Source organism: Macaca nemestrina, chromosome 7 (genome assembly GCF_043159975.1).
Source record: "Macaca nemestrina isolate mMacNem1 chromosome 7, mMacNem.hap1, whole genome shotgun sequence".
Classification (NCBI taxonomy): Eukaryota; Metazoa; Chordata; class Mammalia; order Primates; family Cercopithecidae; genus Macaca; species Macaca nemestrina.
The window spans coordinates 31,342,037-31,366,615 of NC_092131.1; the positions used below are offsets into that span (position 1 = coordinate 31,342,037).

General features: G+C 46.1%; 1 long non-coding RNA gene across 2 annotated transcripts in view; it reads left to right on the forward strand.

Annotated features, from left to right (window-relative positions):
- The window catches only part of LOC105495867 (uncharacterized), a 157,697-nt gene that overhangs the window by 118,152 nt on the left and 14,966 nt on the right, over positions 1-24,579 (forward strand). Inside the window, exons 2-3 of one of the 2 annotated variants that reach the window (XR_003021358.2) lie at positions 8,041-8,183; positions 20,745-20,818. This is a non-coding gene — a long non-coding RNA (uncharacterized lncRNA). The remainder of the gene's footprint in view (positions 1-8,040; positions 8,184-20,744; positions 20,819-24,579) is intronic. The other variant, XR_011625695.1, reaches the window with a different exon arrangement.

Genomic DNA, 24,579 nt, shown 5'->3' on the forward strand with positions numbered 1-24,579 from the left:
TATCTCACTGCCATGAAGTTTTAAAGGGAGTTCTATTATCCTCCTATAGATGAGGAAACTAAGGCACAGGCAGTTTAAGTAACATCATACATCTAAGAAGTGGTGAAGGTTGCTGAGCATGGTGGCTCATGCTTGTAATCCCAGCACTTTGGGAGGCCAAGGTGGGCAGATCACGAGGTCAGGAGTTCGAGACCAGCCTGGCCAACATGGTGAAACCCTGTCTCTACTAAAAATACAAAAATTAGCCAGGCATGGTGGTGCATGCCTGTAATCCCAGCTACTCTGGAGGCTGAGGCAAGAGAATCACTTGAACCTGGGAGGCGGAGGTTACAGTGAGCCAAGATCACACTACTGCACTCCAGCCTGGGCAACAAAGCAAGACTCCGTCTCGGGTTAAAAAAAAAAAAAAAAAAAAAGGTGGTGAAGGCAGGATTTGAACTGGAGCCCATGTATTTAGCCATGCATCAGCCTGCCCCTCAAGTACAAAATCCAGACCTGTCAGGTCAGGGACAAAGAAATATTAGCAAGAAAGGTGATCTATTCCTGAGTGACTAGGAGGCTAGTAAAATTAATCAGGGTCTTTAAGTGACTGAGAAATGAACTACCTATTAAAACCTGTCTTTAATAAGAAAAATAAAGTTAGGAAATGGGTGCAATTAGTAAGTCATAATAAAAAACAGGTAAAGGGTCACTTAGAAAAATTAAATGCTAGAGAGATACATAAATCAAGGGGCCCTATGGCATGCAAACCAAAAGGTCTTGGCAGAATTAGCTAATGAACTTAAGAAACTCTTGACACCTACTTTTAAAAAGTGATGGTGAACCGGGAGACGGCTAGAGAGGAAAAAACGTGGGACTCAAAAAACAAGAAGAAAACTGATTCCAGCAATTTCCCTCCAGGGAAGCCATAAGTTCCGTTTGTAGGCAAGCCATAGAACAAATTTTATGATTAAAAATTTACGATAAATTTTATGAGTAGAAAATCCAGTAAGCAGCTGGAGGGCAACAGAGACCTGAGCCATAAACGGAACTGGCAGGTTTACGCAGAAGTCATGCCGGGAAACCATAATGCTTTTTTATTCTAACTAATTTGTAATATTAGTGGGAAGAGGGTCCACTGAAGATTTAGTGCTTTTTGATTTTAGAAAAGCCTTTGATTCAGTGTCTCATGAAATCTGACTGGCAAAATTAATTTAAATTGGCACAGACAGGGACCGTCTCAGGGATGGGGCTTGGCTGAAAGGCTATAAACACAGGTGTGATGAATGGGGAGACGCAGACCAGAGGGGCTAGGGGGCAGGCCCGGGCCCGCTGCTGGGTGAGGTGATAGCAGCAGAAGCAGAAATGCGATCACATCGTTGGTCTCCATGAAGGTGAGGTTCATGGCTGGTCAATGAAATCTGCATGTGTAATTTAGCCAGGGTGACACAAGGAGGAGAGGGTGGGAAACCCAAGAGATATAGAAAAGGACAGAATTATCGCCAGAAATTAGTGTGTGTTGTATGGCAGATGCCTATGACCTGAAGAACCAGTCTACTGGACAAGAAAGCGAAATCCGGGTTAGTGTACAGAAAAATACTGAAGAGATGGGAGATACACAGGTGGCCAAAGCCGGAAGCAGGTGTAAGTAACAGAAAACCTGCCTTGAACAACTTATCTCACATGTAGGAATTAGACAGGTGGGCTTAGCTTCAGGCACAGAATGATCAAGGCCCTGGCTTAATCTCTGCCATTTTTTTGACCCTGTCCTCTCCGTCATGTTAGTACCATCCCAAGGTTGGCTTTCTTCAAGATTGCCACCTTGTAGTGAGTTGAATGGTGGCCTCCACAACTGGGGATTGCCTGGAGCCAGCAGAAGGTGGAAGGTAAGGAAGGAGTTGCCCCTTGAGCCTTCAGAGGGGGCACAGCCCTACCAGGACTTTGATTTTGGACTTCTGGTCTCCAGGACTGTAAGAGAATACATTTCTGTTATTTTAAGCCACCCAGTGTGTGGCAATTTGTTACAGAAGTCTCAGGAAACAAATACATGCCTGCTAGTGTGCTTCCTGTGGGTGAGCAGGCTGACTTCGTGTGGCTCTCCGGTTAAGAGTGAAGAAGTCAGGCCGGGCGCGGTGACTCACACCTGTAATCCCAACACTTTGGGAGGCCAAGGTAGGCAGATCACCTGAGGTCAGGAGTTTGAGACCAGGCTGACCAACATGGAGAAACCCCGTCTCTACTAAAAATACAAAATTAGCCAGGCATGGTGGCACATGCCTGTAACCCCAGCTACTCGGGAGGCTGAGACAGGAGAATTGCTTGAACCTGGGAGGTGGAGGTTGCAGTGAGCTGAGATCATGCCATTGCACTCCAGCCTAAGCAACAAGAGGGAAACTCCATCTCAAAAAAAAAAAAAAAAAAAAAAAAGAAGAGTGAAAAAGTCACTTTTCCATAAGCCCCAAGCAAACCACTCTCACAGCTCTCTGGCTAACATGGGCCCAGCCTTGTCCCTGGACCAGTCATGGATAAGGGGTTCAGACCAGAATACGTGGCTTCCACTCCTCTCTCCGGTGGAATAGGCAGTGCTCACTGGCTACCCCCTAGATAGAGAGCCTCCTATCCTCCTGTGTCTCCCGTGAGGATGAGCTGGAGCAGAGACCCACCCGACCTGTGCCACCATACATGATGCACGGGTACTGTAAGGGAGAAATGAACCTTCCTGTTTAAGCCACTGCCATTTGGGGGTTGTGATTCCAGTCTACATAACTAATGTGAGGGGAAGATCATTGGAGCTATCTGGAGACTGGCAGAATTTGACAGGAAGATATGCGAGATATTCCAGGTGGGCAGAACTGTAGGAGCAGGAAGGGGACAGGATGTTCAGGGAAAGGCGGTGGCCGCCCCTGCAGAAACAAGTGTCAGAAAGGAAGAGCCTTGCCGGCAAAGGAGGGGCCAAAGCGCCCCAGGACAGAATCTGGATGTGAAGAGGAGGAAAGACAGGAGAAGAGAAATTTAGAAAGCTTTTGTCAAAATCCAAACAAGGGCGGTGTGTGTGGTGGCTCAAGCCTGTAATCCCAGCACTCTGGGAGGCCGAGGCGGGTGGATCACTTGAGGTCAGGAGTTCAAGACCAGCCTGGCCAACATGGTGAAACCCCATCTCTACTAAAAATACAAAAATTAGTTGGGTGTGGTAGCATGTGTCTGTAATCCCAGCTACTCTGGAGTCTGAGGCAGGAGAATCGCTTAAACCTGAGAGGTGGAGGTTGCAATCAGCTGAGATTGTGCCATTGCTCTCCAGCCTGGGCAATAGAGGGAGACTCTGCTAAAACAACAACAACAACAACAACAAAACAAAAACAAAAGCAAGTATGACGAGGACCTGACCCCAAAGAGGGGCAGTGAAAAGAATGATACGGGTGGTGGTGAGCATAGGAATATAGCAATAGGTACCACTGATTAAAGCCTCATTATGTTCCAAGGACTGGGCTGACTGCTTTACCTTCATATCCTCGTAGAAAGGAGAGATTAGGGCTAAGACGCAGTGAACCAACATAGGCACAACATAGGTGAGCACTGAACCCCAAGGCCCAGGGCTCAGCTGGAGCACCTCTACTTTGCCTTGGTAGGTTTCCCACTGCACGCCCTGGCCTGCAGAGGAGGAGAGCTGCCCTAAACTCTAGTGATTTAGGGCAGATCTAGTGTTCACTAGGCCGGTGATCCACTGGCGAGGAGATGGGTTCAGTGTGGAGCAGGCCCAGACCCACGGGATCACAGTCCAGGCTGGTCACCCTCCTCTGTCCTGATAGGAGGTGAACAGCTCAGAGATGATGAGGAAGCATGTGCGCCTCCATCAAGGGGACTGGTGATCTGGTTGTGGCTCTATTATACTAAACCTCCTTAGGAGCTCTAACCCCAGGGAGGAGGCACAAAAACTCCCTGGTCACCATTCCAGCTAGGCATGGTGGCTCACCTCTGTAATCCCAGTACTTTGGAAGGCAGAGGCAGGAGGATCACTCAAGCTCAAGAGTTCAAGACCAGCCTGGGCAACATAACAAGACCCTGTTTCAGCTGGGTGCAGTGGCTCACACCTGTAATCCCAGCACTTTGGGAGACCAAGGCAGATGGATCACCTGAGGTCAGGAGTCTGAGACCAGCCTGGCCAACATGGCGAAACCCCATCTCTACTAAAAATACAAAAATTAGCTGGGCGTGGTGGCACATGCCTGTAATCCCAGCTACTTGAGCGGCTGCTGAGGCAGAAGAATTGCTTGAACTTGGGAGGCGGAGGTTGCAGTGAGCCGAGATTGCACCACTGCATTACAGCCTGGGCGACAGAGCAAGACTCCTTCTCAAAACAAAAATAAAAACAAACAAAAAATAACAACAACAAACCCTGTTTTTACTAAAAATTAAAAAAAAATAAAAAAGCCAGGCATGGTGGCACGTGCCCATAGTCCCCGTTACTCAGGAGGCTGAGGCAGGAGGATTGCTCGAACCCAGGATATCAAGGCTGCAGTGAGCTATGATCATGCCACTGCCCTCCAGCCTGGGTGACAGAGCAAGACTCTGTTAAAAAAAAAAAATTATTTCATGGAAATGGGAATATATGGTTCCAGTGAGAGGCACGACTGTGAGCAAAAAGGGGCTTTAGTGGCTCCTGTCACTGGGAGGTCCTGGGCAGGTATGGCTTCAGACTGAGCTAAGATTCTGATGTCGGAAATCCATTCCTCCCACACTCTCTCAGCCCTTCCTAGCTTTGGTCTTTCCCTGTTTGGTGGCAAGGCTGACCCTGGTAACTCTAGGCCTTCGTGGATTTTGCAGCCAGTGATCCCAGTGAAAAAGACTGTGCCACTTTCCCAGTGGTTTCAGCAAAAGTCCCAGTGATCACCCTCATTGGCACAGGTTGGGTCAGTGTCCATCTCAGGACTGGGGGTAGGATCAGTCCCACCAAAGGGCCTGGTGAAAAAGTGGTATATTTTGGGTACTACACAAAGACACTGAGACAGGGCTTAAGGGCAAGCAGTTTCCTTGGGAGATGATGCCAGAAAGCATCAGTAGAAGTGAGGAAGTGAGATGGGGAAGGGAGGGGAACAACAGAGTGAATTCATGATAATTTGGGCAACTGCCACTCAACTCCACCGAGGCCCCAGGACTTTGAAGAAGCAGCCCTGGAGCATTCATGCACCAACAGTCCAATTTCCCTTTGGTTGAAAGCTCCTCCCACAGGCATTGGCTCTCCCCGCTTCTCACCTGCCCCACGCCTGTGGGCTGAGTATGCTTCCTTGGCCGGAGAGAGCCTTCAGGCAGGACCTTGCAGTAAGAGGTCATCAGTGTGTGTGGAAACCAAGTGCTGGAGGAAAATGGGCAGGCCACGGTGGTCCCCAAGGGAAAATGGGAGGCTGTTGTCAAAATAATGGGACAGGACAATAAGGCAGGCACAAAGAGCAGACATCCACTTAAGCCACGCTCCTGACAGCATGCAGGATGGGGAAGCTGAGCTCTGAACCTCACTCCCCAATTGGTTCATGTTTCTGGACCGAACAGCCATAAATTGCAACAGTTTTCCAACAAGGTCTGGTCTGATTTCAGAAATATTAGGAGCCATTTATTTAAGGAATAACTTGATAAGACTGAAGATATCACCATCCCAAAGGATTAATACTAATGAAGGATGATGATAGATCCCAACAAGTACATCACTAATAGTAGAATTTCAGGCCCCACAAGAATTGTTCACTGGGGAGAGATTCTTGGGAACAGGAGCCCCGTCTAGCACTGATACCGCACAGGGAGTCATCCCCTAAGACCAATTAGATGTCAAGTGAAGGTCTGCTGCTAATGATAATGATTACCGATCTCACCTGGGCCTTGTAATAATCTGTGAGGCAGGAAGAACAAGTATTATTCCCACTTCAGAGAAGAGAAAACAGAGGGTCAAAGAGGCTGCACGACAGAGCAAGGCTAACCTGCCTTATCTAACTCCAAAGAGATTCCCTGTTGCTGTCTCAGTGTCATCAAAGGCACTGGAAGGAAAGTAAGTCCTGGCTTGTAGAACTTAATCCCTCCAACTCATTCCTTTATTTTTGCTTTCAGTTTTTTGTTTGTTTGTTTGTTTTCAGACAGAGTCTCTCTCTGTCACCCAGGCTGGAGTGCAGTGGTACAATCTAGGCTCACTGCAATCTCCGCTTCCTGGGTTCAAGTGATTCTCCTGCCTCAGCCTCCCAAGTAGCTGGGACTATAGGTGTGCGCCACCATGCCTGGCTAATTTTTGTATTTTTAGTAGAGATGAGGTTTCACCGTGTTGGCCAGGTTGGTCTCGAACTCCTGGCCTCAAGTGATCCACCCCCCCCCCCCGCCCCGGCCTTCATTCCTTTAATACTTTCCCCAGGTCCTAAACCTTCCCCCAAGTCGAGGCCCCACACCTGGGCTGCTGTCAGAATGATAAGGGCAAGTGGTAAGGGTAAATGGGAGGAGAACACAGGGCTTCCGGGAAGCACAGAAAAGACCCAAAAGAGCACTAAATAGTAATGATGACAACCCAGGCACTAGGAAGGCAGAACAATGTCTCACAGAGGGGTGTGTGTGTGTGTGTGTGTGTGTGTGTGTGTGTGTGTGGTGTTTTTGTTTTTTGAGACAGGGTCTCACTGTCACCCAGGCTGGAGCTGGAGTGCAGTGGCACAATCACAGCTCACTGCAGCCTTGATCTCCGGGACTCAAGCCATCTTCCCACCTCAGCCTCCTGAGTAGCGGGATTACAGGCATGCACTACCAGGCCCAGTTAATTTTTTTTTTTGTAGAGACAAGGTCTCGCTATGTTGCCCAGGCTGGTGGCCAGCCTTCAGTGGCTGCTTATGAGCTGTCAGGAAATCAATCAGCTGCCTAAGTTAGATCTCTCACTCCTGGCTGCTCTGATTCTGCCCTTGGGTGGGTTGCTGTGATGTTCAATGTCCTCAGTAAAGAAAGAGCCCCAGGTTCCTGAGTTTTGTTAATGGGAGAAGAGATCAAAGAGGTTCCCTCAAAAGTTTGCAGTCAGATGATCCAGAGATGGTGGTGATGCCATGGAGAGGAGAACCAAGTGGAGAAAGAAGCCAGAGGCAAGAAAAGCGAAGTTCCTATACATTACAATTTGCCAAGGCCTGGCTCTGCCTGGCAGCTTCCTTCTCAGGTGCCCAGGCTCAGCCTTGCCAGGTTTCATAGAGAAAACATCCCTGGGCCCCAGGATCCGTGTGGTCCAGGCTGGTCTCCTATCAGTCAACTACTCCTGCCGCTGCTCTGTCTCTCCAGGCCAGTCCTCTGCTCCCCGTCCTACTCAGACACCCCTCCCCAGCTTTCCCAGCCCCTGATCAGAATGCAGCATCACAAGGGGCTGTTTTTAATCCTTGCTAGATCTCTTTTATTTTTTTTTTTTTCCTTTGCTGGGCTTCCTGGGCTGTAATTTTTCCCTCTGTGTCATCCATCACAGACACAACATTGCTTGTGCAAATTAAAATGCACCTCAGAATAATAAAAAAGGGGCTTTCTTTCCCCCCTCCTTTTCCTTCCCAGCAGCAACTCCTCAACACAAAACATTTGTCTCTGGGCAAAAGCAGGAGCATTAATTAACCCCGTGTGTGCCATTGCCAGGCCCATATAGTCCCTGCAGCCACATGCAGCCAGTGATCAGGGTTAGGGGGCAGCTGGAGAATGGCAGAGAAATGCATCTATGGAATAAATTCCCTATATTTCACTGCATGCTTATCATGGGCCTGGCACTATTTACCCTTTGCCTCTTTAGTCCTCACTGCAACCCTATGGGGCAGGGACTATCATTATCTTCATTTTTTAAAAGCAGAAACTGCTGGTGGTTTAGTGACTTACCCAGTTAGTCGATTTGCACACTGACTCCAAAATCCATACCCTACTTTTGCTACTCAGAGTGTGGTTACATGGAGATAGCATCAGACCTACTGAATCAGAATCTGCATTTTAACAAAATATCCAGGTGATTCATGTGTACATGTATACATTCAAGTTTAAGATCTGTTCCCCATTCCCACTGCCCTGATGTCCCTATCTTTACAGGCAAAGAAAAGTTCTTTTCTGAGGATGCATCAGAAGCTACAGTGGGCTCAGCTCAAGCATCTCCTCCTCCATGAAGCCAGGTCCCAAAGAGACTTGACCAGGCCTTTTCTCCTGGGCCTATTTCCATCATGGCAAGTGTAAAGGTATTACACTTATTTACCTATGTGCTTGCTTCATCTCTCCATGCTGAGCTCCTTGAACCCTGAGATGTGCCTTATTTTGTCCTGTCTCTGCAGTGCCAGGACAGTGCCTGGCACCTAACCAAAAGGCTGGCAGTGAGCCTTTATGTTCCTGTATGTTAATGCTCCTAAAAGTACACACACACACACACACACACACACACCCATGTACACTCACACTTTTTTTCTAATTATAAAAGTCATGCAGTAGGAATTCTGCTTCTGGGAGGATGGAATAGACATACTTTTTTCATTACTGCCAGTAAGTATAACTAGAAGGTCTGGAAAACAATCATAAGAAGAGGTGGAAAGAAGAAGGCAGATGGGCTAGGGATGTCAGGTCCCAAGGAACAACATGGTGCTGAGTTTTCTGGGTTCTCATTTTGCCTCGTATACCCTAAACTTGAAGCTTGAGAAGGCAGCAACCTAGAAATATTATTGAGTGAAAATTTTATAAACCCCAAACAAAAGCCTGCTGTGTCTAGCCAAAGGATTGGGAAAGGGTGAACCTAGCAAGACAGAAAACTTTTAGATTGTAACTGCTCTACTCCAGCCAAATACCACATGAAAAAAAATCTGAGTTTATATCCCCACCACCACCATCAAAGGGCAAGTGGAGAGCCTAGAATTCCATCTTTGCTGGGTTATAAGGAGGCATCCTAACCCCACCACCAGGGTGTATCCGAGAAGATCATGTAGAGTGCCAGGACTCTCATCCTCACCAGTTGGTAATGAGTTGGCAATGAGGCCCCTCACTCTATGGTGTCACTGGAGGCCACATAGGGAGTAGTAAGGAAGCACTCCTACTCTTCCAGCCAGGGATAACTGATACTATCCAGAGAGGTATCGGGGAGGCCCAGTGGGAGCCAGAATTTGCACCCCCACTCAGAAGTAGTGAGGAGTACTGTCTTGTACCCTCACCTGGCAGTAACAACAGAGTACTCCCTCTTCCCCTGCCAGAGGGGTGTCAGAAAAAAGTAGAAAAGATTTAAATGAGAGCCAAAGTCTCCTAATATGATGCCCACAATATTCAGATTTTAATAAAAAGTTATATCAAGATCCGAGAAGATTTAAAACTGAATAGAAAAAGACAATCATTAGTTGCCAATACCAAAATGACAGATGTTAGGACTAGCTGAAAGACTTTAAATAAACCATCATAAAAATGCTTCAACAAGCAACAGACACACTTGAAACAAATAAAAAATTAGGAAGCAACAGCTAAGAAATAGAAAATATCAGTGAAGTAATAGAAGATATGAAGAAGAACAAAGTGAAATGTTAGAACTGAAAAATACAATAACAACAATAACGACAACAACAAAACCCTCAATGAATGGGCTCAATAGCAGAATACAGAGGCCAGAGGAAAGAATCAGTAAATTTGAAAATAGAGCAATATAAATAACCCAATCATCACCCAATTTGAACAACAGAGAATAAAAAAACTTCAGAGAGATAAAGAGTCTCAGGGACCTTGGGTCTATAACAAAAGAGCTAATATTGGTATCATGAGAATTCTAGAAGGAGAAAAGAAGGACAGCAAGACTGAAAAAGTACTTGAAAAAATCATGGCTGAAATTTCACAAATTTGGCAAAAGTCATAAACTTGCCAATTCAAAAAGTTGAGCAAACCTTAAACAGAGTGAACCTAAAGAAATCTATATCAATATACAACACAGTCAAACTTCTGAAAACTAAAGCTAGATAAAAAATTCTGGACAACAACAAGAGATAAATGACACCATATCTATAGGAAAAAACAATTTGCATCACAGCAGATTTCTCATCAGCAACCAGTGGCACAACAGTTTTAAAGTGCTCAGAGAAAAGAACCATCAGTCAAGAATCCGATACCCCACAACAACAAGAACAACCAAAAACCCCTTCAGGAATGAAGGGGGGAAATGAAATCAAGACATTCTAAGATGGAGGGAAACTAAGATAATTTGTTGCCATCAGACCTATCCTAAAAGAATGGCTAAAGGAAATTCTGTGAACAGAAAGAAGACAATAAAAGCAGGAACTCTTAAACATCAGGAAGAAAGAACACAGTAAGCAAAATTATGAGTAAATACAATAGACGTTCCTTCTCCTCTTGGATTTTTCTAAATTTTGAAGCAAAAATTACAACCCTGTCTAAATGGAGGTCTAAATGTGTGCAGGAGAAATATTTAAGGCTTGTTGGGTGCAATGGCTCATGCTTGTAATCTCCTCACTTTGGGAGGCTGAGGTGGGAAGATCACTTGAGCCCAGAACTTCAAGACCAGCCTGGACAGCATAGCGAGATCTTGTCTCTAACAATTAAAAAAGGAAATAAAATGGAAATATTGAAGACTATTACATAATAAACAAAGGGAGGGTAAAGGAACATAAAGGGAGGTAAGGTTTCTATTCTTCATTTGAACAGACAAAATCATGACAGCAGAAGACTGTGATAGGTTATGCATATGTAATATAATGCCTACAGCAACCACTAAAAAAACTATACAAAGTAATACACTAAAAAAAAAAGATAAATAAAAATTTCTAGCTAGGCGTGGTGGCTCATACCTATAATCCCCACACTCTGGGAGGCTGAGGTGGGCGGATCACCTGAAGTCAGGACTTAGAGACCAGCCTGACCAACATAGTGAAACCCTGTCTCTACTGAAAATACAAAATTAGCTGGGCTTGGTGGTGCACGCCTGTAATCCCAGATACTTGGTGGTGCACGCCTGTAATCCCAGCTACTCAGGAGGCTGAGGCAGCAGAATCACTTGAACCCAGGTGGCAGAGGTCACAGTGAGCTGAGATCGTGCCATTGCACTCCAGCCTGGGCAACAAGAGCAAAACTCCACCTCAAAAAAAAAATTCTAAAAAGTGTTCAAGTAACTCAGACAAAGTCAGGAGAGGGAAATCAGAGAAACAAAGCACAGAGAGAACAAACAGAAAACAAAAACTGAACCCCTCTCATATTAATAATTACATTAAATGTAAGTGGCCTACAGCACCACTTAAAAGACAGAAATTAGACAAGTGGATAAGAAAACATGACCCAACTATATGCTAGTTACAAGAAACTCACCTTAAATATAGTGATATAAATAGGTTGAAAGTAAAAGGATGAAAAAGATATGCCTTACAAATACTAATCTGAAGAAAGCAGAAGTGTATCGATATCAATATCAGATAAAGTAGATTTCAGAGCAAGGAAAATTACCAGAGACAGAGAGTTATATTACATAATGATTAAAGAGCCAATCCTCCAAGAAGATATGGAAATTCTAAAAGTGTATGCATCAAATAACAGAGTTGCAAACTATGTAAAGCAAAAGCTGATAAAACTGAAAAGAGAAATAGGGAAATTCATAATTATAGTTAAAAACTTTAATACCCAGGCTGGGCATGGTGGCTTATGCTTATAACCCCAGCACTTTGGGAGGCCAAGGTAGGAAGATTGCTTGAGACCAGGAGTTTGAGACCAGCCTGGGCAACATAACAAGACCCAATCTCTACAATAAAATAAACAAAACAAACAAACTAAAACCTTCAATGTCCCTCTCTCAGTTGAAAAATGAAACAAAAAACCAGCAAGGGTATGGAAGAACTCCACCATAAATCAAGACTCTTATCAACCTTCATAGAACACTTCACCTTACAAACCAGAATACATATTATTTTCTTTTTTAAAATTTTTTGTATTGTTTTTATTTTTATATTTTTAGAGATGGAGTCTCACTCTGTAGCCCAGGCTAGGGGTGCAGTGGCATGACCATAGCTTGCTGTAACCTCTAACTCTTGGGCTCAAGTGATCCACCTACCTCAGCCTCCTGAGCAGCTAGGACCACAGGTGTGTATCACCACTCCTGGCTAATTTTAAAAACTGTTTTTGTAGAGATGGCGTCTTACTACATTGCCCAATACGGTCTTGAACTCCTGGACTCAAGCAATCCTTGCACCTTGTACTGTGATTGCAGACATGAGCCACCACACCTGGCCATGTTATTTTCAAGTGTCCAATGAACATATGTCAAGATAGATCATATCTTGAGACACAAATTAAATCTCAACAAATTTAAAAGAGTTTCAGAGTATGTTATCTGACTAAAATGTAATCAAACCAGAAATCAATAATAGAAAGATAATGGGACAATCTCCAACTACTTGGTAACAAAGAAATATAATTCTAAATAATCCATGGATCAAAGAGGAAAGACTCCAGGCAAAAAGTTGATTGGAATGAAAGTGAAATTACAGCATATTGAATTTTGTGGTATGTAGCTAAAGTCATGCTGAGAAGGAAACAGAACATTAAATGCTTAGATTAGAAAAGAGGAAAAGTTTTCAATAATAATCTAAGTTCCCACCTCAAGATCCTAGAAAAATAAGATAAAAATAAACCCAAAGCAAGCAGAAAGAAGGAAATAATACAGATAAGAACAGAAATCAGTGAAATTAAAAACAGAAAAAAAAAATTAAATCAGTGAAAAAAGGAGCTGCTTCTTTGAAAATTATGAATAATATCAAGAAACTGGGTGGGCATGGTGGCTCATGGCTGTAATCCCCCCAGCACTTTAGGAGGTAGAGGCAGGAGGATCCCTTGAGGCCGGGAGTTCGAGATCAACCTGGGCAGCATAATGAGACCCTGTCTCTATTTAAAAAAAAAAAAAAAGCCTCTTTCGCCTCAAAAGAAGGAACAAGAAAACAAAAATAAGAAAGAAAACAACTGACAATAAAAAATTTTTATACCAAGACTGACAGAGAAAATAATCAGAAAAAAAAATACAAATTACCAATATCAGGAGTGAAACACGGTATGATACCATAACAGATGCTGCAGACCTCAAGAGAATGAGAATATTATGTACAACTCTACATACATAAATTTGACACCTTAGATGAAATGAACCCATTCCTCAAAAAACACCAGCTATCACAATTAACCCAATATAAAATAATATGAATAGCACTATAACTTTTGAGGAAATTGAATTTACAATTAAAAAACTCTTGAACTAGAAATCTCATGCAACAAGGAAATAGACCCTTAATTTCCTCATCTGTAAAATAGGAATGATATTTATAATATCATTTACCCTGCAGGGTTTCTCCTAAGATTAAATGAGCAAATGTCCGGGAGATCACAATGTGTACAGCACATAAAAATTACTCTCCTCCTCTCTGATCTTTCCCCATCCCCACTGGCAACATTTGATGCAATGTTCTGGAACTGGCACAGAGAATCCAGTGACAAAAAAGCCAGAGTGGTGTGGCCGTCATGGTTATCACCCAGCCAATGTCTACCTAGCCAATGTCTTCCCAGCCCCAGGGAAAGGAATAAAGTCAAGCACAACACCTTGAAGAAGCAAACGTACCTTTACTGTGGGAGGAAAGAAAAAATACAAGAAGAGGAAAAGAGAAATGGAAATCCCCATTGTTTTTAATCATTACATGGAGCATTAGAATAATATGATTATTCAGTGGCATTCCAATTAGGCTTAATGAAGAGTAATGGGAGTGAGAAAAGACCTGGAACATACAGTTTTATGTGGTATGCATCCCCCACCAGGCAGAGAAACACAAGGACCCCGGGGCTCAGAGACTGGAACAAGATGCACCCTTGGCTGGCTGGCATTCACCCACAACTTCTGGCATCCACCTGTGGCTCCTGGCGTGTGTTTGATGGGATTGGTTATCTGGGAAACCATGCAGACACCCCTTGGCAAGGTTAGGGTGGGGATTAGCAGAGAGTACATTCTGTGAACTGTGAGTGGGATGGACCCTTGCTGTGGAAGGGAGGCTGGCAGGTGGCCCAGGTGTGGCATTGTGTGAGGTGTGACCCCCTCCTCACGTGGGGTAAATATACCTACCTACCTATATAAGGTATCTTGGAACACACAAATTAGGAATAGGGCAAGGGGTAAGAGGGGTCAGATTTAGTGGGTAAAGGCCTCGTAAGTTTTAGAAGTACCAAATAACCGGTTCTGCAGAAGACAGAGAGGAAAAAGTACCTAGTCCCCCACACTCCCCCCGGCTCCCACCGCACTTTGCTGTCTGAGGGAGGGCTGGTTTGCCTTCATAGTGGTGAACTTACTATGAACTTCGTAGTTCTTGAAAACATCTCTCCCTGGTGACTACTGACTGGACAGTGTTCCTGGTTACTGGTGCGATGGTCTCCCTCCCTCCCTCCCTCCCTCCCTCCCTCCCTCCCTCCCTCCCTCCCTCCCTCCTACCTTCCTTCCTTCCTTCCTTCCTTCCTTCCTTCCTTCCTTCCTTCTTTCCTTCCTTCCTTCCTTCCTTCCTTCCTTCCTTCCTCCCTTAATCCCTCCCTTCCTCCTTCCTTCCTTCCTTCTTTCCTTCCTTCTTTCATTCCTCCCTCCCTCCCTCCTTCCTTCCTTCTTTCCTTCCTTCTTTCATTCCTCCCTTCGTCCGTCCCTTCCTCTCTCCCACTCTCCCTCCCTCCCTTCCTCCCATTTACCCTTCCTCCCTTCCTCCCTTCTTTCCTCCCTCACTCCCTCCCTCCCTGCCTTATTTCTTCTGGGTGGGAGGAGAACTTGTCAGGTTGGGGTCAGCATGGGCAGTAAACTGAACCAGAATGAGGGAAGAGAAATAGAATATAATTTAGATTAAGCACTTGGAACCCTATGGACTGGGTGGGTGTGTCAGTTGAGACAGTCTAGGCTGTACTAGTTAAGAATCAGAGGCTTATGATAACAGGGTTTATTTCTCATTTATCCTGAATGTTATTCACTGGCAAGCTGGAGGCTCTACTAAGTGTGGTTGTCACTCCAAGACCCCAGTTGACTGAGCTTCCACCATCTGGATTCTTGCGCATTGTGAAAGCAGAGGGACAGAGAGCTCTGGTAATTAAATGCTTCAGCCTCAAAGTGACACTTGCTACATCTACTCATAACTCAGTGACCAGGATAATCTCATGGTCCCCCTAACCACAAGGTGTCCAGGGCATGCAGTCCTACCATATGCCTAGCAGTTGAGATATTAGAAGTATTTTGAACATTAATGAGGTTAAGAGTTTCCATGGGAGACCCCCAAGCCCATTTGTCATGGGCTTTCCCAAGCCTGTAGCCATTGGATACTCAATTGTCAAACACTTGCTGGGGGCCTATAGTTAGTTTGTCACCGGGATGGGTACTGGAGAACAAAGATCAACAAACTATAGCCCCTGGTCCTAAAGAGCTTAAGGATTCATGTAGCAGGTAGATGAGTAAACAAACAATTGGGATCCATCATTGTAAGTGCCATGACTAAGAAAAAGCAGGTGCCATGGGAACATGAGATCCCATCTGAGAAGTTTGGTCCAGTTTCTTGGAGGCGGTGATGCTTGAATGGATCCTGGGGATTGAGGAGGAGTGAGGCAGAAGAAGAAAGGGACGGGCATTCCAAGCAGAGAGAATGACATGTGCAAAGGCATGGAGGCAAGATGCTTTCAGAAAAGAATAAAACATGGCTGGCATGCAGGATGGGAAATGCAATTACTAAGAGAGGATGCTGGAGAGGTAGGAAGAGGCCAGGTCACAAAAGGCCTTGCCTGTCATTCTAAAGACTGTGTTTGTAGTGGGAAGCCATCAGGGGCTTGAGCCACATTTTGGAAGCCACCCATTGGCTGTTGCATGAAAAAAAAAAATCACTTGGATGGGAAAAGACTGGAGATGGGGAGAACAGTTAGTAGACTGTGGCAGACTAATTCAGGTGAGAGATATCTGCGGTCTGACCCAGGCAGGGCAATGGGGAGGAATGCCAGTAGACGGCGGGGGTGGTATTAAGCTACCTATCAAGTAGACAGATTGATCCGTTGGACAGGATGAGCATGTTGTGAAAGACAGGCCTGAACTTGTGTCATGCTTTGTTTCTGTGCAAGTCAGCTCCATGTTGACTGCTTTAATTATTTTCTAGAACAAGGCAGGGCCTAAAGCTATCATTCAAGCTGTCAATACTTCCTATTTGCTGGCTCTGCATTAGACACAGAGGATTCAACATGAACAAAACCCAGGCCTTGCCTGGAGGAGCTCACAGTCTCAAGACAGGTTCCTCACCCAAGTATGCTGAAGAAAGACAGGGTGGCTGCGGGGAGGGTGGGGGTGGACCTCCAGGCTTCTCTTACACAAGTGCTACCCAACTTTACTTATTCCAGCTCCATAGTCATGAATTTCACCAATTCCACCTCCCACCTGTATTGTTATTTATGTAATATCTTCATTTAAACAAACTCACTTTTTAACCTTATGTGCCTACTTTAATCTCTTCCTAAGCAAAATAACTGTGATATCATACATTTTGAATATATTAGGGTTTTTTTTGTTGTTTTTGAGACAGAGTCTCGCTCTGTCACCCAGGCTGGAGTTTGGTAGCACGATCACTGCAACCTCTGCCTCCTGAGTTCAAGCAATTCTCCTGCCTCAGCCTCCCAAGTAGCTGAGACTACAGGCGTGCACCACCACGCCCAGCTAATTTTTGTATTTTTAGTAGAGACGGGGTTTCACCATATTGGCCAGGTTGGTCTCCTGACCTCATGATCCACCTGCCTCGGCCTCCCAAAGTGCTGGGATTACAGGCGTGAGCCACCGCGCCCAGCCCCTGCAGTCATCATTTTTATACCCAAATCCTTTCCAGGTAAAGCCCTGACCTCCTGTCTTGTTCAAATTCTTTTATTTCCAACTTCCCAAGGGCACAGACATTCAATAACACACTTGTTAAGGGTTCCTTGTGGACAAGGGCTGCTATATAAGCCCATGGAGGGCACCCAATGGCTATGTCCTTACTGACTTGTTAAATGCTGTTGGACAAACAGTGTTGGATCATGGGCAGTTACTGAGGTTATGTGAACTGCTGACTTATCTGCCTCCCGCTCCGCATGCTGGGATGGGGAGCGTCATTCAGGTTACAGGTGCCTCACATGTCTGGGCGTGGGCACGGAGGAATTCACTTGGTGTGAAATGCTAGGAATCGCTGACGTGCATGGCATGTTCTCAGAGGACCTCAGGGTTCTCTCAGAATTCTCCAAGGGATCCCCACTCTCTGGACACGTGCCTTTTTCTCACAGAAAACAGGCAGTGAGGCTCCACAATACGGGTCCCTGTTTTTCTACTGAAAGCCTCCCAGCTGGGTGGTAGTTCGGCTGACAAGCCTCTCGCTTTGTCTAGAGACACTTTCTGGATTCACGATGCTAACAGAAAGCTATCAAGGTCATTGATGACAAGCACCAGACATTAATGCTGGAGGAAAGGGGATTTTATTAGAGAGATGAACAATCTGACCTTAGGAAATGCAGGAACCTGGGAAGCTAGGTAGCCAGAACCACAGCAGGTCCTTTAAGGGGTTGCCAACATGTGACCCTGTCCCTGAGTCTGATTGGCAGAGTTTGTATCCTAGCCCCACCCATGTGGGTGGGGAGCAGCATGATTGGCAGCCTCTTTGCCACCCAGTGGAAAGGGAAGAGAGAAGTGAGTGTGAGGACTTCCCTCCTCATAAGGAGGGAAAGGGATGCTGCCCTCAGGAAAACCACAGATGTCCTCTACTGAGTTGCATAAAGAGTAAGAGTGGGCCGAACAGTGTGGCTCAGGCCTGTAATCCCAGCACTTTGGGAGGCCGAGGCAGGCGGATCACTTGAGGTCATGGATTCGAGACCTGCCTGGCCAACATGGTGAAACCCCGTACCTACTAAAAATACAAAAATTAGCCGGGCCTGGTGGCTCGTGCCTGTAAGCTCAGCTATTCAGGAGGCTGAGGCAGGAAGATCGCTTGAACCTGGGAGGTGGAGGTTGCAGTGAGACGACAGAGTGAGACTCACTCCCCCCCCCGAAAAAAAAAAGAAATAACAGTGAAAAAATTAGAAGGTAACTTGAAGTCCATTTGGTCAACCCATTAAGTTAGGGATTAGGACCCAGAGAGGTTAAGTGACTGACTTGGCTCCTTAGCTCTTCAGTGGCAAAGCAGAGCTCCAAATTCAGGCAGGTTCCCTGACTCTCAGAGCAGGGCTTCTTCTTCATGCTCTATCTGCATTCAAAGCAAGAAATTATGCAACAGCTAAGTCTCTTGGATCTTCTCAGCACCCCCTGCTGGTGTGTTTCAGTTTGCTTCCTCTTAGAGCATCATTAATATTTTAGTGCTCTATGAAAGAGGATGGGACAAAACCCACTAAACGCACATGGAAGCCAGCCCTGTCTGCTTGACCCGGGACACAGAAGGGACCCAGGGAGTCACATAAGACCACTGTTGACGCAGAGAGGGGAAGTTGAGAAGGACAGCTGGCTCAAGTTGACTCCCCTCCCTCTAGCCAACCCCAGGGTACCATCTACCCACAGTTTCAGGAGACACCCCAAGGAAGATGAATTGTGCTGTTCACTGAGAGCAGAAGGGGACTAAGAACCCGAGCCTTTTCCAAAAGCAAGGCACTGTCTGGGGCCCATGACTTGCAATGTGCTGGCTTCATTGCTCTGACAACATGAAGGATGTTTGGTTTTGTTCCCAGTGCTGTTATCATTTATCTTCCTCTTGTAAGAGCTGGCACCCTCCGCCTGTTCCCTCTTCCTTCTCACTCTCTCCCAGCCCCCACATTCAATCCAACCTCCCTATTTGCCTGATCCCCCTGCCACTGAGAGGAGCCCTCTTGTATGTACCCCAGAGGAAACTCTCATCTATTGGTTCCTAGAAGCCCAAGGGATATCCCTGTTGAACTCAACTCTTAAACATTTGCTGAGCAGTTCATCTGGGCAAAGTACTGTGCTTGAGGCTTTGGGTGGTAAAACAAAACAAAACAAAACAAAAAACATCAATAAGACAAGTTCTTCCCTTCAAGGAACCTATCTTCCAGCAAAGAAACAACTGTAGCGTCCTAGGCAGAGGGTATAAAACACAAAACACAGTCATGCCCAGAGAGAACCACACATCAGAAAGGCTGGGGAAGGGAGTGTGGAGGACCTTTGAAAGAGCAGGGCAGCTGGATGGAGGATGGAGGAAGACAGAGGCCTGGATGAGGAGTGAGTGGGGAAAAGACAACAGAAACAACAAATATCTTGGGAAAAACACATGGCTAACAACAGAAAGAGAAGACGTCACAGCTGGAAGAGGAGCTACTGTATTTGAGTTGGTTTGGTGGTGAGAGGGGAGGAGCCAGTGGAATGGCAAGGCTGGAGGTACAAGAGAGAGGAAGTCACGATGGAGCAAAGCCCAGGCTGGGATGGGTGAGGCAGGGTCAAGACGGAGGGAGGGCTGCCCCGATGGACAGTGTTTGCCCAGAGCGCCCTACTGAGGCAGCCAAGACTGTGTCAACAGAGGTTTCATGGCAGTCATAGGCTGAGATGGAGTTGGGAGAGCAAGAATTTTATTGGAGTTGGGAGTCGGGGGTAAAGGGTTAACCTGTGAATGATAAAGGGGAAGTAGAAGAATTGATCTGGGAGAGACTGGGTCATAGCCTGACACTCTCCCTGTCCAATCTGCTTTTGTAGGCGTTACTTCCTGTGTTCCCTTCCCAGGGCTTTGTAACAAATTACCACACCCTGAGTGGTTTTGAACCATAGAATAGAAACCTATTCTCTCACAGTTCAGGAGGCCAGAAGTTCAAAATCAAAATGTTGACAAGGTTGTTTCCTTCTGGAGGTTCAGAAGCAGAATTGATTCCATGATTCTTGCCTAGCTTCTCGAAATGGCTGGTGATCCTTGGCTGGGAGCTGTATCACTCCAGTCTCTGCCTCCATCTTCACATCCCCTTCTCTGTGTGTCTCTCTGTGTCTTCTCTTCTTACAAGGACACTATCTTGGGATTTAGAAATGTACTCGCGCCTGCAGCTGTGCCTTTGAAGGCAGCTCCATGTGGATGATTTAAATCTAGGATGATTTCATCTGGAGATCTTTAATCAATTATACCTGCAAAGACTCTATTTCCAAATAATTAGAAATTCTGGATGGTTGTGAATTTTGGGGGAGATTATTCAACACACTACACCCTCCCCCAATAAATGTCTTCCTAACTCCGTCTCAGCATCTGCCTACTGGAGGGCCCAAACTGACCCCCTGGCAGACTGAGAACTGTAGGAATAAAAGCAGGTTCTTCTGCTGCTCGTATGGCCAAGAAATGGAAAGAGACAAGAGGTTTACTAATCTATTCATTTGATCAGCATGTATTTATTGCCTATGGAAGATTCCAGAGTTGTTGTCTTGGTGGTAAGGTCTTAGGTGGCACTGAGGGTGTGGGGGCTGATGCAATAAACTCGAGTGGGCCAGTGAGGGCTGGGGGAGCAGAAGAAGGGCTGAGGTGGGTCAGCAGCATGGACCCCTCCAGAGGACACTTGGGACTTACCTGGTAGCCTGTACTCTTCTTTGCAGGTCTTGAGGAACCATGACTGGTCACCTCTGGGCTCTGTCTATTTCCCTCCTTGACCTTCAAGGAGAAGTAGACATTGTGTTGAGAGAAATCACCATAACCATGATCAAAAAACATACCAAAAGTATAAAACTTGGAAAGATGGGATTACGGATCAAAATAAAGGAAACTGGTAAACAAAGTCTCATCTTTGTATGTCCTCAGGAAATTGGGAACCTACCGTGTTCTGGAATAACTGCTGGGAACATGGCGAACTATGTGGCCACTATCCCGAAAAGGTAAGACCTATACCTGAAACACAAGAGAATGCTGATGAGAAAACCCTTCCTTACCCCACTGGCATTTGGCTCCTTACATATTTTGATGCATGAAGTTATCCATATTGTAAATGAATGGAGCCCCTAAAATTTGTTTCTGCAACTGAGAATTGCTTGAAAATTATCTTCTTCCTATTGGTTGGGTTATTAATTCATTACTGCGGAGAGGTAGCAGTTTCCATGTAAGTTGCGACTGGTGGCTTAATATGGTCTTCAGAGTTGTACCCTTACCTGCAGCTATACCTTTGAAGGCAGCAGCTCCATATCGATGCTTAGCACATTGAAGAGGTCCCCACAGCTACTTCTGTGGAGATGGCTGTACAGAGCTTAGGAGAAAGTTCTGCTGGCTACCTGAAAATTAGGACCGCACTCACCTGTACTCTGGGTTGGCAGAAGACCTAATTGTGAATTGGTACTCATGTGCAAAACGCACTGTTCTGCCTAATTAATTCCTCTGCATTGATGTTTTGTATCATTCATGGCCCTTTCTGGCATATCCTGGTTCTGTAGAATGACAACTCTCTTGAAGTCCGGGTGATTTCTGTTCTTTGAGTGTGAAGTGAATTTGCAACTGAAGCAAAATAAAAGATATAGGTGGTAAGGTTTTCAATCTTCTTCTACGCCCTCCAACCCACATTCTCTGCTAAAGAGGAAATTTTACTTATAGGATCAGCTTCTAGTCCTTCATGGCATTTTCCAGTCAAGTCTGCCAAGTGTTTGGTGGGGGTGGGTGAGTGTGGGTGGGGTGGTTGTAAGCATGTTTTATTGTACTGGTGCACCCTAAGCCCCCTGCGCCACCAAAGACATAGCCTCTGGAAGAGATTACTACCTGACTTGCCAAGTTATTCAGTTCCGTCTCAGGCTCCTGAATCCAACCTAAAGTTGATACACAGGAAGCAACCTGAGGACAGTTTGAGAGCTCAGAATCAGGGAACCTGTGAGTACCTGAGAGTCTGTTTCCATTCTCAAAGGGTTGTGGGTAGAAGAAGGGTACAGCTTGCCTCATATGGCCCAGAAAGCAGGACCAGGATGGAGGATAGAGAAGATGGGAAGATATGAAAGGCAGAGAAGTGGACCCAATCCATTATTTGATGATTAAACATATACAAAAAAGTGGGATGGATTGATCAGGGTATATAGTTGGCCAGATTTAGCAAAAAACAAAACAAAACAAAAAAACAGGGCAACCAGTTAAATTTGAATTTCAGATAAACAATAAATCATCCCATACAATATTTGGGACATATTTATACTAAAACATTATTAATTGTTTATCTGAAATTCAAATTTAACTGGGCATCTTGTATTTTATCTGGACATCCTCCCAGGACAATGGGTTTTTGTCACCGAAGGTGTCCAAGCCGAGTCTGGGACACAGGTGGAAGGCTGTCTCATGGGGATGGGCTGAGATCTCAAATGGCAGCTTGGGTTGAAGAGCCCCACTCCCAATCAGGTGATCAATTTCACCCTTTTCCCAGTTTCAGAGTGTTCAGGTAAGGGGCATCCTCCTGCTCAGGGGAAGGGCTGTTAATTCACTGTCTGTGTGAGTGTGAAGTGAATCTGCAACTGAGGCAGCTAGGTCCAGCAGCAACTTGTTTAGAGCTCTGTCCTTAGTCACCTACAGCAGCAGCTGGCATCCTGCATCCAAGAGCAGCTAGCCTGGGGATGATGCAGGTGTGGACCCGCCCCCCAGGGCTGGACTCCCTCCCATTTCAGTCCTTATCAAGCCTCTCTTGGGTGGTGAGCTGTCGCCTGGCCCTAGGCCACTCCCTTGGCCTGTCATCACCCACACACACTCGATTAGGGGATTGGAGTGACTTACAGGGGCTCCTCTCCCCCAGGGTCAGCATTTGCATAGGGTGATGGATGCTGAGATGTCGTCTAAACACATCCACACTTTGCATTTTAAACAAAGCAATTTCCAGAGGAAGCTGGGGGAGCTTTGTCTCCTTCCAGGAACGGTTCCTCTGAGTCAAATTATCTCTCCTTTTGGCCAGCAGTTTCCACATCTGCCCTGGGGCCCTCCCCTCTGTTGGCCTTCTGTCCCTGCTTCCCCCCACCTAGTGACCTCAATGTGAAGCAGAGGGTAGCCTGGGACATAGAATAAAGAAAGACACAGGTCCCCGGCCAAGACCAGGCAAGGACCACCCAGGCTTTCCTCTGTACCTGACACTGGTATCTCCTTCCCATTCCCCGTCCTGCAGGAAGCCTGTGACTAGGATAGGAGAGCAATCTCAGCCAGGACAAGTCCCCTATACTGCATGGTTTATGGGACACAGAACATCTGCTCCAAACATCCAGGCCCTGCAAACATCTCCATGTCCCATGGTGCAAGCCAGGCGTTGCCTCCTAAGATCCTTCTGTGTTCTGTCCGGGAATATGGGATTCCTTCTGCCTAAGGTCTGACTTCTCATACCATACAGTTAAGACTTTTTCTTCTTGGCCGGGCGCGGTGGCTCAAGCCTGTAATTCCAGCACTTTGGGAGGCCGAGACGGGCGGATCATGAGGTCAGGAGATCGAGACCATCCTGGCTAAAACGGTGAAACCTCGTCTCTACTAAAAAATACAAAAAACTAGCCGGGCGCGGTGGCGGGCGCCTGTAGTCCCAGCTACTCGGGAGGCTGAGGCAGGAGAATGGCGTGAACCCGGGAGGCGGAGCTTGCAGTGAGCTGAGATCCGGCCACTGCACTCCAGCCTGGGCGACAGAGCGAGACTCCGTCTCAAAAAAAAAAAAAAAAAAGACTTTTTCTTCTTAGTAAACCTGAGCCTTCACCCCAGGGACCTCTAGGATGATGATAAAAATGTCAGCATAATATAAGCTCATAAGGTTTGGCTGGATTTTTTTTTCTCCAAAGTCACGCAAAAAGGAATAAGGTAGGAGGATTTTTGTCCCCTGTAATGTAGTCTGAAGGCCAGCAGCATCATCTCAGCTCAGTTACTTCTGCAGGGTGTGTCTTTGGGTAAAGCAAACTGGCACAGCAGTGCCTCCTCTGGTGGCCCCACTGTCACAGAGCACAGGAGCTGCTCGGCACAGGAGTCTCCAAATGCACGCTTGTGTCTGCTCTTTCCCTTCCTGCCCTGATGGAGATGTTAGTAAGCTGACCCAGGTTGGGGACAAGCTGTGCCTGGCAGGGCTGAGGGGCAGACATCTGTAGCTGGGGGAGGCTCCTGTGAGGCCATGGGTGTCTCACAGTAGAAGGAGGGTTGGGGGGAGCAAACGCTTGTTGAGTGCCTACTATGCACCCAGTCTTTTAGACAACAACTTCATAGTCTAAAATATGACATGGTGGTTAGGAGAAGAGACATTAATTGAACTCATACAGACCTGGATTCAAATCTGACCTCTGTAACCTCAAACAAGTAGAATAACCTTTCTGAGCTTTAGTCTCCCATAGAATGAAGGCAGTGGCATTTACATCGGACACTCATTGTGAGGAATGAAGGGCCTAATATGTGTGAAGTATCTGGGATATGGAAGCATCCACTAATGCTGCCCATTAGCATCCTCACGTGGTGTGATCAGCTGCATTGCATAGATTGAGAGCGGAGGTGTCTGGCCCATGGCCGTGCAGCCAGTGAGTGGCAGAGCAGACTTCTGGGCCTCAGCCTGTCTGAATCTGAAGCCCATGCTTCATCCCATAGCCAGTCCATGGACAACAAAATGCTTGACCCACTGTCTCCGGGTAGGAGAGATAGATCTGACCCTGTCACTGCCCTGCTT